We start from the raw sequence: 18,185 nt of genomic DNA on the forward strand, positions 1-18,185 counted from the left end.
TTCTTTCTTCAGTGTATTAGATCTTTCTTCAATGTTCAATGTATTAGATCCTTGTCAACTAGCTGAATACTATGCTGGCAAAAATTCTCTTAAGCATTCATTCTCTGTTTGGTTAATTGATAATTATTCTCATATTTTAGCTAAACATTTCCAAACATTACTTCTCTTCTGTTTGTTATTTGGTGTCACAAACTTAATAATTTTAAAGTTAATTGCTATTTAAGTTTTTAACATCTAAAATTCTTATTTGAAATCAACAAAACCTGATTCTTTAGCTAAGAGAAATTATCAAATTTCTGGTTTTTAGAATGATTTCCTTGAAATAGAATTACTAGTAGATAAAAGACTAAGATATTATAATTATTAATGTTTTAAGCCACATTTATTTTTGGAAAGAATGAACTAATTGATATTGCCCTTAACAGTGAAATTAGCTTTAAAAATTTTTCCAATTTCATAGGACACAACAAAAGGCATCACATTTGCCTTTGTTTTTGCTTCCTTCTTAAGCTGAGGTTTTCTTCATTCATTTATTGGATATTTGTATTTATTTGTGTTGGTGTGAGCTATCTGATCCTAACCTTTTCCTGTCTTTTCTATTGTGCTTTAATTGTGTACTGCTAATATAAAGAGCTTTATATGCGTTATATATTGTAGACATAAATATAATATGGATTGAGTACCATTTATGCAAAGGAGAACAAAAGCTTCAGAAAAGGATTTTGTCCAATATGTATATTTACCCCAAATATTTGATATTTGTCCAGAATATATTTGCAGGTCATGATAGATTTTGACAAGCATCAAATAAAGAAGAAAGAATGACTTTATGTATACTATTATTGTGTAATAATATACACAATATTATTATATATTATTGTGTAATAATATACACAATATTATTGTGTAATAATATACACAATATTAGTGTATAATATATATCATATCTTATTAATATAAACAGCTTTATTGAGGTATAATTTACATACAATAAAATGTGTATTTTAAAGCATTCAGTTTAATGTCTTGATGCATGAATACATCTATGAAACCATTATCACGATCAAAATAATGAACATATTCATCATTCTCAAGAGTTTCCTTGTGCAACTTTGTAGTCCTTTTCTTTTGCCCAACCTTATACCCAGTGCCCAAGCAACCACTACTCAGCTTTCTGCCACTATAGATTAGTTTATGTTTTCTAGGATTTTATATACATGGAATCATATAGTATATACTGTATTTTAATCTGGCTCTTTCACTCAACACAATTATTCTGGAGATTCATTCATGTTGTTTTGTGTATCAGTAGTTCATTTCCTTTTTTTTTTTTTTCTGAATAGTAATCCACCCTATGAATATACAACAGTTTATTCATCTGTTGATAGACATTTGGTTTGTTTTTAGTTTTTGGCTATTACATAAAGTTGCTATGAACATTCATGTACAAGTATTAGCATGGGCATTTGTCTTCATTTCTATTGAGTAAAAACCTAGAAATGGAGCAACTTAGTCTATGGTGAGTGTATGTTGAACTTTTTAAGAAATTGCCAAACTGTTTTCCAAAACTCTTGTACCACAAGACATTTTCACTATTAGTTTATGAGAGTTCTAGTTCCTTTTCATTCTTGCCAAATCTTAATTTGGCCATTCTTTAAATTTTAATAACTCTAATAGATGTGTAGTGATATATCATGATTTTAATTTGTACTTCCCTAATGACTAATGATGTTTAATGTATTTATTTGTCATTCATATATATTGTTTGGTGAAATACTTGCACAAATACTTTGCACATTTTAAAAGTGAAAACCCAATTTTAAAAAGGGAAAATATTTGCTCAAATATTGAGGTTTCTTTATATATTCTGAACATATAGTTGAACATATATCAGATATATGCTTTGTAAATATTTTCCTGGTCTTTGGTTTCTCTTTTTTCATTCTCTTCACAGTGATTCAAAAAGTAGAAGTACTTAATTTTGATTAAATCCAATTTAATAATTTTTCTTTTATGAATCATGCTTTTGGTATTATATCTAGGAAATGTTTGCCCTACTAAAAATCTCAAAAGGTTGATCATATGTTTTCTTCTACAAGTTTTATAGCTTTAGGTTTTGCATTTAAGTCTATTATCCATTTTGAGTTAATTTTTGCAAATGGTATAAAGTATGATTAGAAGTTTTCTATTTATTTATTTATTTGTTTATTTGTTTTGCTCATTGATACCCAATTATTCCAGTATATTTATTGAAAAGAATACTCTTTCTGGATTGCAATGCCTTTGTAGTTTTGGTGGAAATTATTTGTGCATATATGTGTGGGTCTACTTCTGGAATTTATATTTTGTTGACATATGTCTATGTTAGTCTACTATTACAGTGTCTTGATTACTATAGTTTTTAAATATGTCTTGAAATCAGGTAGTGTGAATTCTTCCATTTTGTTGTTCTTTTTGCAAAATTGTTTTAGGTTATCTTTAGTCCTTTGTATATTCATATGAATTTTAAAAATCAGTTTGTAAGTTGCTAAAAAAGAAAAGCCTGGCTGGCATTTTTACATATTTATTGCTATTTTTCCTTCAATTTTTCAATTGCTTTTTTAATGTTATGTTTGTTTTAGGTAATAGAACTTATTAAATCTTACTGGGTTTTTAACAAGTCTAGCTGTAGAGCTCATTTCAAAATAAACTTCATACAGATAAATAATGTGTTAAACAAATAAAAACATGACTATTTTGGTTGAGAGATGGTGGGATCTGGAAATTTTTCTACTCTGTGTATAAATCCTACAAATCAGTATTACTAAGACTTCAAAGAATCTTTTTTTTTTTTCTCAGTTACCCACAGTTTTAACATTTTCATCTCTTCATTTTTTTTCTGCCTGAAGTATACCCTTTAATATTTTCTTTAGTGTGGTCTGCTGATGGAAAATTCTTTCAAGTTTTGTTTGTTTGAAAAATGCCTTTATTTATTCTTCATTTTTGGATAATTTTTTTTTTTTTTTTTTTTTTGCTGAGAATGGAATTTAAGATTGTCAGTCATTTTCTTTTATATCTTTATGGCTTTGTTTCAACTACAAAGTCAGCTATCTGTCTCGTTGTTATGCCTTTGTTCCTCTTTTGAAAGTAATAAGACTTTACTTTTTCCTAGATGTTTTTAAGATTTTTCTCTTTGGTTTTAAAATTTTTTACTGTGATTTACCCAAAATTTGATTTTTTTTTCATCTTCAGTTTGTAGTTCTTCTTCTTTTTTTAAAATAAATTTATTTATTTGTTTGTTTTTGACTGCTTTGGGTCTTCATTGCTGCGTGTGGGCTTTCTCTAGTTGTGGCAAGCAGGGGCTACTCTTCGTTGCAATGTGCAAGCTTCTCATTGTGGTGGCTTCTCTTGCTGCAGAGCATGGGCTCTTGGCGTGCATGCTTCAGTAGTTTTGGCACACGGGCTCAGTAGTTGTGGCTCATGGGCTCTAGAGTGCAGGCTTAGTAGTTGTGGCGCATGGGCTTAGTTGCTCTGCGGCATGTGGGGTATTCCCGGACCAGGGCTTGAACCCATGTCCCCTGCATTGGCAGTTAGATTCTTAACAACTGTGCCACGAGGGAAGTCCCTGTAATTCTTCTCAAAGTTCAGGTTTGATGTCCTTAGTTTTGGAAAAATTTTAACCATTAATTTATCAAATGTTGTTCCTGATGAGCTCTCTTTATGCTACCCTTCTGGAACTCCACTTATTCATATGTTAGAATTTCTTATAATGTCTTATATGTTTTCTATCTTGTTTCCATCATTGGAAAATATCTTGTATTTGCCATCATTTTTTCTCATCTTGTGTATTTTTTTGCTCTTATTTTCCTGTTCACCAATTCTCTTTAGTTCATTCATGGAGTTCTTAATTTCAGTTACTGCACTTGTCATTTCTAAAAACTTCACTGGACTCTTTTTTATAGTTTATGGTTCTTTGCCAAAATCTTCATATTATCATTTAAGTTCTTGGACATTTCAGTCATAATTATTGATTTGTTATGCAATTTGGTCACATGTTAACCTTATTATATACTTGGACTAACTATTGTTTTATTGATGTCTACTCTTATGCCAAATTCATCTGAATTAAAAATAACCTTAGCTTTATGGTGTGTGTTGATATCTGGTAAGATAATTTCTTACTACTTTTTTAGTTCTTACTAGTCTTACTATTTTGTTAATTAATTATATATATAAAATAATACATATATATATATATATATAATAGTAACTTTCTCATTCAGAAGCATGGTGAATAGTTTGCATTTTTTTTTAGTCTTCTTTTGTGACTCTTAATAGAGTTTCATAAAGATTCTATACTTTTCTGGGGGGTAATTTCCTAGCTTTTATATCTTTTTGTGAATGTTATAAATGCATTATTTTCTTATTGTATTTTTTTCAAGGCCAGGCTCAAAGGAAATTAGGGGGCACAATTTAAGAAGTACTTTTTTCTTTCAGTTTTATTGAGATATAATTGATATACAGCACTGTATAAATTTAAGATGTACAGCATAATGACTTGACTTACATGTATTATGAAATGATTGCCACAAATTTAATTTACATCCACAATCCCATATAGATACAAAATTTTTTTTCCTTCTGATAGGAACTTTTAGGATCTATTCTCTTAAAACTTTTCAAATCATTATATCTTCTAAGTATTGCAAGTATATGGGAAAGCTATTTAACTAGGTTTATATATATTTGTAACTGACTGCCTTACTGAACTAATATTTATTCTAATATATTTCAATTGACTTTATTTTAATTGTTTTAATTACCATAATACTGTCTGGGAATAATGATCATTTTATCTCCTTTCAAATAGATATACTGTGTTTTTACTTATCTTAATGCATTAAATATAACATTACAATAGTATTAAATAAACAATTGTAGGGATAGTGAGAAGCTTTTTCATGTATTTTATTTTAATAGTATGCTTCTAGCAATTTATCATACTGTGTGATATTGTCTCTTGGTTGAAGGGAAAAAACATTTTAGAGTAGAAGCATTCTTTTAAAAAAGTCTTGAATTGAAAACCCAGCTTGTGACTTGCTTATATGATCATAAATATTTTATCTAACCTGAGTTTACTTATTTTTAAACAGGTGATAAATATATCTAGTCCCCAGGATTTTTATGAAACTTAAGGAGAGAGCATATGAAGTGCATACTCCAATATAAAATAAAAATTTTAAAAAAGGTTATGCACATAGTAGGTAATATACACACACAGGTGCATGCACACACACATATACTTGTTTCCACCCTGCTTTATGCCCCAAAAGGATGACCTGTATAAACTGTGTCAGTTACTCTTCCTGGACATCTTTTCTGGTTGAATTTAGTATTATACAATGGGAGACACTAGGAGATAAAAAAGGATAGAAGAAGCTTGAAGTCAGAGTAACTATTCCTTTGGGTCTTTTCTTGCTGAGTAGGCAAGGTTGGCTGTGTCCTTCTACTGAATGCCATAGTAGTCCCCCTTCTACAACTGTAGCCTGCTCAATATAAAAAGGACCCCTTCTTTCCTTAGTGTAGATATTGAACCATTCTTGCATCCCTGGGATAAATCCCATTTGATCATGGGGTATGATCTTTTTAATGCATTATTGAATTCAGTTTGCTAATATTTTGTTGAGGATTTTTTGCATCTATGTTCATCAGCAATATAGGCCTGTAATTTTCTATTTTGTGATGTGTTTTTCTGGCTTTGGTATCAGGGTGATTCTGTCTTCATAGAATGAGTTTGGAAGCATTATTTCCTGTGTAGTTTTTTTTGGAATAATTTGAGAGGCATAGCTGTTAGCTCTTCTCTAAATGTTTGGTAGAATTCACCTATGAAGCCACCTGGTCTTGGAGTTTTGTTTTCTGGAAGTTTTATTTTTTTTTTAAATTACTAATTCAATTTCATTACTGGTAATTGGTCTGCTCATATTTTTCTATTCCTTCCTGGTTCTGTTATGTGAGATCGTACGTTTCTAGGAATTTGTCCATTTCTTCTTTGTTGTCCATTTTTTTAGTGTATAATAGTAGTACTCTTGTAATCCTTTGTATTTCTGCAGTGTTGGTTGTATCATCTCCATTTTTGTTTTTAATTTTATTTATTTACACTGTCTCCCTTTTATTTTCTTGATGAGTCTGGCTAAAGCTTTATCAGTTTTGTTTATCTTTTCAAAGCATCAGCTATTAGTTTCATTAATCTTTTCTATTATTTTTTTAGTGTCTATTTCATTTATTTGGGCTCTGATCTTTATGATTTCTTTCCTTCTACCAACTTTGGGAGTTGTTTATTCTTCATTTTCAAGTTCCTTTAGGTGTAAGCTTAATTTGTTTGAGATTTTCCTTGTTTCCTGAGGTAGGCTTGTATCACTATAAACTTCCCTCTTGGAACTGCTTTTGCCGCATCACATAGCATTTCAGTCATGTTTTCATTTTCATTTGTTTCCAGGTATTTTTTCATTTCTTCTTTTATTTCTTCAGTGACCCCACTGGTTGTTTAGTAGCATATTGTTTAGCCTCCATGTGTCTTTTTTGCAGTTTTTTTTCCTTGTAGTTGGTTTCTATTCTCATAGCATTTTGGTCAACAATATGCTTGATATAATTTCAAAATTTTAAATTTATGCTAAGTTATTTTGTAGCCTAGCATGTGATCTACCCTAGAGAATGTTCCATGTGCACATGAAAAGAATGCTGTTTTTGGATGGAATGTTCTATATATATCTATTAAGTGCATCTGGTATAATGACTTATTGATTTTCTGTCTGGATGATCTGTCCATTGATGTTAGTAGGGTGTTAAAGTCCCTTACTATTATTGTGTTATTGTTAATTTCTCCCTTTATGTCTGTTAATATTTGCTTTATGTTTTTAGGTGTTTCTATGTTGGGTACATATATATTTACAATTGTTATACCTTCTTTGATTGATCCCTTGATCATTATGTAATATCCTGCTTTGTCTCTTGTTAGTCTTTGTTTTTTGCCAGCAAAGAATAGAAAAATTGAAAACTCACCTTGCCTGAGGAAAGCTGCAGCACCTGAGGGTACAGCTTTGCACTGGGCTTGGCACAGCCAAGTAAACTCAAAACCAGAATCAGATGAATGGATAAAGAAGATGTGGCACATATATACAATGGAATATTACTCAGCCATAAAAAGAAACGAAATTGAGTTATTTGTAGTGAGGTGGATGGAGTTAGAGTCTGTCATACAGAGTGAAGTAAGTCAGAAAGAGAAAAACAAATACAGTATGCTAACACATATATATGGAATCTAAGGGAAAAAAAAAAGAAAAGGTCATGAAGAACCTAGTGGTAAGACGGGAATAAAGACACAGACCTACTAGAGAATGGATTTGAGGATATGGGGAGGGGGAAGGGTAAGCTGTGACAAAGTGAGAGAGTGGCATGGACATATATACACTACCAAACGTAAAATAGATAGCTAGTGGGAAGCAACCGCATAGCACAGGGAGATCAGCTCGGTGCTTTGTGACCACCTAGAGGGGTGGGATAGGATGGGTGGGAGGGAGGGAGATGCAAGAGGGAGGAAATATGAAAACATGTGTATGTGTATAGCTGATTCACTTTGTTGTAGGGCAAGACTAACACACCATTGTAAAGCAATTGTACTCCAATAAAGATGTTAAAAAATAAATAAATAAATAAATAAAATCTATTTTATCTGATATAAGTATTGCTACCCCAACTTTCTTTTCATTTCCATTTGCATGGAATACCCTTTTTTCCATCCCTTCAATTTCAGTCTGTGTGTTTCTTTAGATCTGAAGTGAGTTTCTTATAGGCATCATGTATATGGGTCTTTTTTTTTTTTTTTTATCCATTCAGCCACTCTACGTGTCTTTTGATTGGTGCATTTAGTTCATTTACATTAAAAGTAACTATTGATAAGCATATACTTATTGCCATTTTGTTAATTGTTGGTGGGTTGTTTATGTAGTTCTTTTCTGTTCCTTTTTTGTTTTTCTCCCTTCAGGGGTTCTATCTTGTTCCTTTTTATAGAACATATTCCTCTGTCACCTCATTTTGCCAAATTCATTGCTTTTATTTCTGTGTATTTGGTAGGTGGGTTATGTTTCCTGATCTTGGAGAAGTATCCTTATATAGGAGAAGTCCTGTGTAGCCTAACAGCACACTCCTCTCTGGTGATTAGAGTTATATGCTTTATGGGTGTCCTCTATGTAGGGTGGGTGGGCCCTCCTGTTGTGGTAGGATGACAAGTGTTGAATGCAGGTAGGCATGGCTGGCACACAGTTTATTTAATTGCCAGGCCCTGCCTTGTGTGGAGGCTGTTGGCTGCTGGTGGTTGGGGCCAGGTCCTGGCACAACTTGCTGTAAGGATAGGGGAGTCCTGGTCCTGGTGTTGGCCTGCTCATGGCTAGGGCCATGTCATGAGGTGGCTGGCTGCAGAACCCTGATGGCTCCTGGGGCTAGTGCTGGCCCACTGGTGGGGAGACCCAGATTTAGGGCTAGTTGGCTGTGGAGTCAGGGGTTCCAGAGCCAGGGTTGGTCTGCTGATGGACAGGATCATGTTCCATGGTATCTTGGGGGTGATGCCAGCCTCTTGGTGGATAGGCCATATCTTAAAATCACTGGCTATGGGGTCCAGAGGGTTCCTAATCTGGTCTCTACCCACTAGTTGGTGAGACAAGGCCCTGGGGGTCCTGGGGCTGGTCCTCACCCTCTAGTGGGTGAGGCCAGGTCCTGGGGCTAGTGTCAGCACATTGGTTAACAAAGCTATGTCCTGCATCCACTGGCCATGGAGCACAGGGGTCCCAGAGCTGATGTTGGCCTGTTGGTTGGTTGGGCTAGGACCCAGTGACTTCTGGGTCTAGTTCTGGCCCACTCATGGGTGGTGCCAGGTCCTGAGGCCTCTGAGGTTAGATTCTGGGATGGTTGGGGGCTCAGGGTGTCCTATGGTAGCTGGCCTGCTGGTGGGTGGGACTGTGTCCATGCCTAGCTAGCTGCTTGGTCTGGGATGTCCCTGGACTGGTGCCTACTGGCTGGTGGACAAGGCTGGGTCCTCACATTAAAAAGCTAGAGTGAGGTTTCCAAAATAGTGCTTACCAGCACCAGTGTCCTCATGGTAGGATGAGTTCCCCAAAATGACTTCTGCCAGTGTATATGTACCAGGGTTAATTTCAGAGTTGCCTTCTGCCTCTTTGGGAGGCTCTCCAAGATCAGTGAGTGAGTCTGACCCAGGATTCTTTCAAATTATTGCTTCTGCCTTGGGTCTCAGAGCATGTGAGATTTGTGTGTGCCCTTTAAGAGTAGACTGTCTATTTCCTACAGCCCTCTTCTTCTCCCTAAAGTAAGCCCTGCTGGCCTTCAAAGCCAAATGCTCTGGGGGTTCTATTCCTGGTGCAAGACCCCTGGGCTGGAGTGGAAAATTTGAGACTTGGACCTCTCACTACAAGGGGAGAACCTCTGAAATTGTAATTATCCTCTCATTTGTGAGCCTCCAACCTGGTAGTATGAGTATTGACTATACCACGTCTCTGCCCCTCCTACTTTTCTCATTGTGGTTCCTTCTTTGTATCTTTAGTTGTAGGATACCTTTTCTGCAAGTCTTCAGATCTGTTCTCAATGATAGTTGCTCTGTAAATAAATGAAATTTTGTTGTACTCATGAGAGGAGGGTGAGCTCAGGGTCTTCCTGCTCCACTATCTTGGTTACTCCCAGATGTTCCATTCTTGAGCTGGATGATGAATATATGGGTGTTCAGTTTATTTTTATTGTGTTATTGTTTAAAATATGCATATGCATTGTTTTGTACATAGCTGACATATTAGATAGGAGAGTTTAAAAAGTTAAGTAGATCATCTTAAAATAAGTCTATTCCTATCTTAAAATGAAAAAACTAAAAATCCATTCAATGGAAGCCTAAAAATTTGAGAGAAAAACTATTGGGAAAACTCCTCTATGAACAAATAAAATGAAAATATTCTCTGTGTTTGGACATATTACATTGGTGTACATGAACTCTATATTAAAGTAATCTATACTGCTTATGAATTACCTTTTAATGTCTGGTCTCACATGTTGAGACTACTATTTCATTCTTCCTATTTTCTTGTCATTTGAGCTTATGCTTGTCATTTACAGTCCCTTTAAATGTTCAGTAGATAATTTAGAGAAGATAAAAGCCATTTTTCACTAAAATTTACCTCAAGACATTAATCTAATTTACAGAAAGCCAATCTCTATATTGACCTTCATTTCTTTATGTGTCAGTGCAGGTGGATGAGCTTCCTCTTGAAGAAACAGCAATAATAATAATAGCGATATGAATCAAATTTTAATTCTATCTTCTAAAAGCAAAAATGAGACAGGAAATAATCTAGATGTAGTATTTGAAAAAAATTGTGTCACTAATTCAAAGTTAAATTTACTTTGGCTATTATTTGAAATTAGATTTATAAAGTATTATGAATTTTGTGTTCTTAATAAGTATGTCTGTTTTACTTACACAGTAACCCATGCTAATTTTTGTGTTTGTAAATGACATAATTTTCGTTTTAGTAACATATATTCTGAGTATAGCCCTCTTTGTAGTAAATGAATACTTTTTTTGTAGAAAAAAGTGCAATTTATACCATAGTCTAGGAATATTTTGAATATGAGTATATACACTGAACATTCCAAATAACAAATCACACTAAATATGTAACTTTTCATTGCCTTTTTTGCCACTTATGGAAATGTTAAGATTATGTCTTTAAATCAGTTCAAGTTTTGAATCCATCAGTGAGTTATTAATTCATAAAATAAAGTTAAAAATCAGGTCACATTTTCTTTTTGTAGTCAACATTGTCCACATCATTCATCACTAAATAACAAGAGTGTTTGTTTTCTTGTGTATTTGTAATATGGACAATATATTTTTCCTTAGTTTAAATAAGAAAATGTTAGAATAAAAACTATAATAAATAACACTGAATATCTAATTCCAAATGATTATTCTCCTAGAAATATCTCTTAATACAGAGGTATTTCAGATAAATTAGCTCTTCAGGATAGAAAGAGCCTTTTTTAAAAAAACATCTTTATTAGAGTATAATCGCTTCAAAATGGTGTGTTAGTTTCTGCTTTATAAGAAAGTGTCTCAGCTATACATATACATATATCCCCATATCACCTCCCTCTTGCCTCTCCCTCCCACATTCCCTATCCCACCCATCTAGGTCATCACAAAGCAAGGAGCTGATCACCCTTGCTATGCAGCTGCTTCCCACTAGCTATCTGTTTTACATTTGGTAGTATATATTAGTCCATGCCACTCTCTCACTTCATCCCAGCTTACCATTCCCCCAACCCTGTCCTCAAGTCTATTTTCTACATGTAAGTCTTTATTCCTGTCCTGTCCCTAGGTTCACAAGAACCATTTTCTTTTCTTAGATTCCATATATATGTGTTAGCATATGGTATTTGTTTTTCTCTTTCTGACTTACTTCACTCCGTATGACAGACTCTAGGTCCATCCACCTCACTACAACTAATTCAATTTCGTTTCCTTTTATGGCTGAGTAATATTCCATTGTATATATGTGCCACATTGTCTTTATCCATTCAAGTGTTGAAGGACACTTAGGTTGCTTCCATGTCCTGGCTATTGTAAATAGAGCTGCAATGAAGATTGTGGTACATGACTCTTTTTGAATTATGGTTTTCTCAGGGTACATGCCCAGTAATGGGATTGCTGGGTCATATGGTAATTCTATTTTTAGTTTTTTAAGGAACCTCCATACTGTTCTCCATTGTGGCTGTATCAATTTACATTCCCACCAACAGTGCATGAGGGTTCCCATTTCTCCACACCCTGTCCAGCATTTATTGTTTGTAGATTTTTTGATGATGGCCATTCTGACAGGTGTGAGGTGATACCTCGTAATTTTGATTTGCATTTCCTGTGTTTGTTAGCAATCTGTATATCTTCTTTGGAGAAATGTCTATTTATGTCTTCTGCCCATTTTGGGATTGGGTTGTTTGTGTTTTTGTTATTGAGCTGCATGAGATGCTTGTAAGTTTTGGAGATTACTCCTTTGTCAGTTGCTTCATTTACAAATATTTTTTCCCGTTCTGTGGGTTGTCTTTTTGTCTTGTTTATGGTTTCCTTTGCTGTGCGAAAGTTTTAAGTTTCATTAGGTCTCATGTGTTTATTTTTGTTTTTATTTCCATTTCTCTAGAAGGTGGGTCAGAAAGGATCTTGCTGTGCTTTATATCATAGAGTGTTCTGCCTATGTTTTCCTCAAAGAGTTTGATAGTGTCTGGCCTTACATTTAGGTCTTTAATCCATTTTGAGTTTATTTTTGTGTATGGTGTTAGGGAGTGTTCCATTTTCATTCTTTTACATGTAGCTGCAAAGTTTTCCCAGCACCACTTATTGAAGAGACTGTCTTTCTTCAATGTATACTCTTGCCTCCTTTATCAAAGATAAGGTGACCATATGTGCATGGGTTTATCTCTGGGTTTTCTAACCTGTTCCATTGGTCTATATTTCAGTTTTTGTGCCAGTACCATACTGTCTTGATTACTGTAGTTTGTAGTATAGTCTGAAGTCAGGGAACATGATTCTCCCAGCTCCATTTTTCTTTCTCAAGATTGCTTTGGCTATTCACGGTCTTTTGTGTTTCCATACAAATTTTGAAACGTTTTTTTCTAGTTCTGTGAAAAATGCCTTTGGTAGTTTGATAGGGATTGCATTGAATCTGTAGATTGCTTTGGGTAGTAGAGTCATTTTCACAATGTTGATTCTTCCAATCCAGGAACATGGTATATCTCTCCATCTATTTGTATCATCTTTAATTTCTTTCATCAGTGTCTTATAATTTCCTGCATACAGGTCTTTTGTCTCCTTAGGTAAGTTTATTCCTAGGTATTTTATTCTTTTTGTTGCAGTGGTAAATGGGAGTGTTTCCTTAATTTCTCTTTCAGATTTTTCATCATTAGTGTATAGGAATGCAAGAGATTTCTGTGCATTAATTTTGTATCTACTACTTTATCAAGTTCATTGATTAGCTCTAGTAGTTTTCTGATAGCATCTTTAGGATTCTCTATGTATAGTATCATGTCATCTGCAAACAATGACAGCTTTAATTTTTCTTTTCCAATTTGGTTTCCTTTTATTTATTTTTCTTCTCTTATTGCTGTGGCTAAAACTTCCAAAACTATGTTGAATAATAGTGGTGAGAGTGGGTAACCTTGTTTGTTCATGATCTTAGTGAAAATGGTTTCAGTTTTTCACCATAGAGAATGATGGTGGCTGTGGGTTTGTCATATATGGCCTTTATTTTGTTGAGGTAACTTCTCTCTATGCCTACTTTCTGGATGGTTTTTATCATAAATGGGTATTGAGTTTTGTTGAAAGCTTCTTCTGCATCTATTGAGATGATCATACAGTTTTTATTCTTCAATTTGTTAATATGGTGTATCACATTGATTGATTTGTGTATATTGAAGAATCCTTGAATTCTTGGGATAAACCCACTTGATCATGGTGTATGATTCTTTTAAAGTGCTGTAGGATTCTGTTTGCTAGTATTTTGTTGAGGATTTTTGCATCTATCTTCATCAGTGATATTGGCTAGTCGTTTTCTTTCTTTGTGACATCATTGTCTGGTTTTGGTATCAGGGTGATGGTGGCCTCGTAGAATGAGTTTGGGAGTTTTCCTCCCTCTGCTATATTTTGGAAGAGTTTGAGAAGGATAGGTGTTAGCTCTTCTCTAAATGTTTGATAGAATTCACCTGTGAATCCATCTGGTCCTGGACTTTTTTTTGCTGAAAGATTTTTAATTACAGTCTCAATTTCAGTGCTTGTGATTGGTCTGTTTATATTTTTTATTTCTTCCTGGTTCAGTCTCAGAAGTGTGTGCTTTTCTAAGAACTTGTCCATTTCTTCCAGGTTGTCCATTTTATTGGCATATAGTTGCTTGTAGTAATATCTCATGATCCTTTGTATTTCTACAGTGTCCATTGTTACTTCTTTTTTCATTTTGAATTCTGTTGATTTGAGTCTTCCTTTCTTTCTTGATGAGTCTGGCTAATGGTTTATCAATTTTGTTTATCTCCTCAACCTGCTTTTAGTTTTACTGATTTTTGGTATTGTTTCTTTCATTTCTTTTCCATTTATTTCTGATCTGATCTTTATGATTTCTTTCCTTCTGGTAACTTTGCGTTTTTTAGTTCTTCCTTCTCTAATTGCTTTAGGTGTAATGTTAGGTTGTTTATTTGAGATGTTTCTTGTTTCTTGAGGTAGCATTGTATTGCTGTAAACTTCCCTCTTAGAAATGCTTTTGCTGCACCCCATAGGTTTTGGATAGTCGTGTTTTCATTGTCATTTGTTTCTAGGTATTTTTTAATTTCCTCTTTGATTTCTTCAGTGATCTCTTTGTTATTAAGTAGTGTATTGTTTAACCTCCATGTATTTGTATTTTTTAAGATTTTTTCCTGTAATTGATATCTAGTCTCATAGCGTTGTGGTTGGAAAAGATACTTGATACGATTTACCAAGGCTTGATATGTGACCCAAGATATGATCTATCCTGGAGAATGTTCCATGCACACTTGAGAAGAAAATGTATTCTTTTCGTTTTGGATGGAATGTTCTGTAAATATCAATTAAGTCCATCTTGTTTAGTGTGTCATTTAAACCTTGTGTTTCCTTATTTATTTTCATTTTGGATGATCTGTCCATTGGTGAAAGTGGGGTGTTAAAGTCCCCTACTATGATTATGTTACTGTCAATTTCCCCTTTTATGGCTGTTAGCATTTGCCTTATGTATTGAGGTGCTCCTATGTTGGGTGCATAACTATTTACAATTTTTATATTTTCTTCTTGGATTGATCCCTTGATCATTTTGTAGTGTCCTTCTTTGTCTCTTGTAATAGTCTTTATTTTAAAGTCTATTTTGTCTGATATGAGAATTACTACTCCATCTTTCTTTTGATTTCCTTTTGCATGGAATATCTTTTTCTTTCCCCTCTTTTTCAGTCTGTATGTGCCCCTAGGTCTGACGTGGATCTCTTATAGACAGCATATGTACAAGTCTTGTTTTTGTATCCATTCAACCAGTCTATATCTTTTGGTTGGAGCATTTAATCCATTTACATTTAAGGTAATTATCGATATGTATGTTCCTATTACCATTTTCTTAATTGTTTTGGGTTTATTTTTGTAGGTCTTTTCCTTCTCTTGTGTTTCCTGCCTATAGAAGTTCCTTTAGCATTTGTTGTAAGGCTGGTTTGGTGGTGCTGAATTCTCTTAGCTTTTGCTTCTCTGTCAAGGTTTTAATTTCTCTGTCGAGTCTGAATGAGATCCTTGCTGGGTAGAGTAATCTTGGTTGTAGCTTTTTCCCTTTCATCACTTTAAATATATCCTGCCACTCACTTCTGGCTTGCAGAGTTTCTGCTGAAAGATCAGCTGTTAACTTTATGGGGATTCCCTTGTATGTTATTTGTTGTTTTTCCCTGCTGCTTTCAATATTTTTTCTTTCTATTTAAATTTTGATACTTTGATTGATGTGTGTCTTGGTGTGTTTCTCCTTGGACTTATCCTATATGGGACTCTCTGATCTTCCTGGACTTGATTAACTATTTATTTTCCCATATTAGGGAAGTTTTCAACTATAATCTCTTCAAATATTTTCTCAGTCCCTTTCTTTTTCTCTTCTTCTGGGACCCCTATAATTCGAATGTTTGTGCATTTATTGTTGTCCCAGAGGTCTCTGAGACTGTCCTCAATTCTTTTCATTCTTTTTTCTTTATTCTGCTCTGCAGTAGTTATTTCCACTATTTTATCTTCCAGGTCACTTATCCGTACTTCTGCCTCAGTTATTCTGCTATTGATTCCTTCTAGAGAATTTTTAATTTCATTTATTGTGTTGTTCATCACTGTTTGTGTGCTCTTTAGTTCTTCTAGGTCTGTGTTAAACATTTCTTGTATTTTCTCCATTCTATTTCCAAGATTTTATATCATCTTTACTATCATTACTCTGAATTCTTTTTTAGGTAGACTGCCTATTTCCTCTTAATTTGTTTGGTTTGGTGGATTTTTACCTTGCTCCTTCATCTGCTGTGTGTTTCTCTGTCTTCTCATTTTGCTTAACTTAATGTGTTTGGTGTCTCCTTTTTGCAGGCTGCAGGTTCATAGTACCCATTGTTTTTGATGTCTGTCCCCAGTAGCTAAGTTTAGTTCAGTGTGTTGTGTGGGCTTACTGGTGGTAGGAGACTAGTGCCTGTGTTCTGGAGGATGAGGCTGGATCTTTCTTTCTGGTGGGCAGGACCAAGTCCAGTGGTGTGTTTTGTGGTGTCTGTGACCTTATGATTTTAGGTAGCCTCTCAGCTAATGGGTGGGGTTGTGTTCCTGTCTTGCTTGTTGTGTGGCATAGTGTGTCCTGCACTGTAGCTTGCTGGTCGTTGAGTGGAGCTGGGTCTTAGCGTTGAGATGGAGGTCTCTGGGAGAGCTTTTGTCATTTAATATTACGTGGAGCTGGGAGGTCTCTGGTGGACCAATGTCCTGATCTTGGCTCTCCCACCTCAAAGGCACAGACCTGACACCTGGCTGGAGCACAAAGACCCTGTCAGCCACATGGCTCAGAAGAGAAGGGAGAAAAAAAGAAAGAAAGAAAGCAAAATATAAAACAAATTAAATAAAGTTATTAAAATAAAAAATAATTATTAAAAAATTAAAATTAAAAAAAAGAAAAAGAGAGCAAGAAAAAATGAAATAGTTATTAAAATAAAAAATAAAAAATAAGTATTAAAAAAAATTTAAAGTAATAAAAGGAGAAAAAAAAAAAGAAATAAAGAAGAGAGCAAAGAAACCAAAAAACAAATCCACCAATGATAACAAGCACTAAAACTATACTAAAAAAACCCAAAAAACAACAAAAAAAACTGGACAGCCAGAACCCTAGGACAAATTGTAAAAGCAAAGCTATACAGATGCAATCACACAAAGAAGCATACACATACATCCTCACAAAAAGGCAAAAAGGAAAAAAAATTATATATCATTGCTCCCAAAGTCCACCACCTCAAATTTGGGATGATTCGTTTTCTATTCAGGTATTCCACAGATGCAGGATACATCAAGTTGACTGCGGAGATTTAATCTGCTGCTCCTGCAGCTGCCGGGAGAGATTTCCCTTTCTCTTCTTTGTTTGCAAGCTCCTGGGTTTCAGCTTTGGATTTGGCCATGCCTCTGTGTGTAGGACACCTGAGTGTGTCTGTTCTTTGTTCAGACAGGACAGGGTTAAAGTAGCAGCTGATTAGGGGGCTCTGGCTCTCTCAGGCTGGGGGGAGGGAGAGGTATGGAATGTGAGGTGAGCCTGTGGTGGCAGAGGCTGGCGTGACTTTGCAACCGCCTGAGGTGTGCCCTGTGTTCTCTTGGGGAAGTAGTCCCTGGATCATGGACCCTGGTAGTGGCGGGCTGCACAGTCTCCTGGAAGGGGTGGTGTGGATAGTGGCCTGTGCTTGCACACAGGCTTCTTGATGGCTGCAGTAGCAGCCTTAGCATTTCATGCCCGTCTCTGGTGTCCGTGCTGATAATCGTGGCTCATACCTCTCTCTGGAGCTTGTTTAGGCCATGCTCTGAATCCCCTCTCCTTGTGCACCCCAAAACAATGGTCTCTTTCCTCTTCAGCAGCTCCAGACTTTTTCCTGGACTCCCTCCTGGCTAGTTGTGGTGCACTAGCCCCCTTCTGGCTGTGTTCACGCAGCCAACCTCAGTCCTCTCCCTGGGATCTGACCTCTGAAGCCCTAGCCTCAGCTCCTAGCCCCCACCCATCCTAGCTGGCTGGTGAGCAGACAAGCCTCTCAGGCTGGTGAATGCTGGTTGGCACAGATCCTCTGTGCAGGAATCTCTCCACTTTGCCCTCTGCACCCTTATTGCTGTACCCTCCTCTGTGGCTCTGAAGATTCCCTCCTACCACCCCCTGTCTCTGCCAGTGAAGGGGCTTCCTAGTGTGTGGAAACTTTTCCTCCTTCACAGCTCCCTCACAGTGGTGCAGGTCCTGTCCCAATTCTTTTGTCTCTGTTTTTTCTTTTTTCTTTTGCCCTACCCAGGTATGTGGGGAGTTTCTTGCCTTTTGGGAAGTCTTAGGTCTTCTGCCAACATTCAGTAGGTGTTCTGTCAGAGTTGT

At 35.3% G+C, this 18,185-nt stretch overlaps 1 protein-coding gene across 1 annotated transcript in view; it reads left to right on the forward strand.

The window, feature by feature from the left end:
* Positions 1-18,185, forward strand: part of CNBD1 (cyclic nucleotide binding domain containing 1) — a 403,237-nt gene that overhangs the window by 76,632 nt on the left and 308,420 nt on the right. The window lies entirely within an intron of this gene.

This window comes from Eschrichtius robustus, chromosome 17 (genome assembly GCF_028021215.1).
Source record: "Eschrichtius robustus isolate mEscRob2 chromosome 17, mEscRob2.pri, whole genome shotgun sequence".
NCBI lineage: Eukaryota > Metazoa > Chordata > Mammalia > Artiodactyla > Eschrichtiidae > Eschrichtius > Eschrichtius robustus.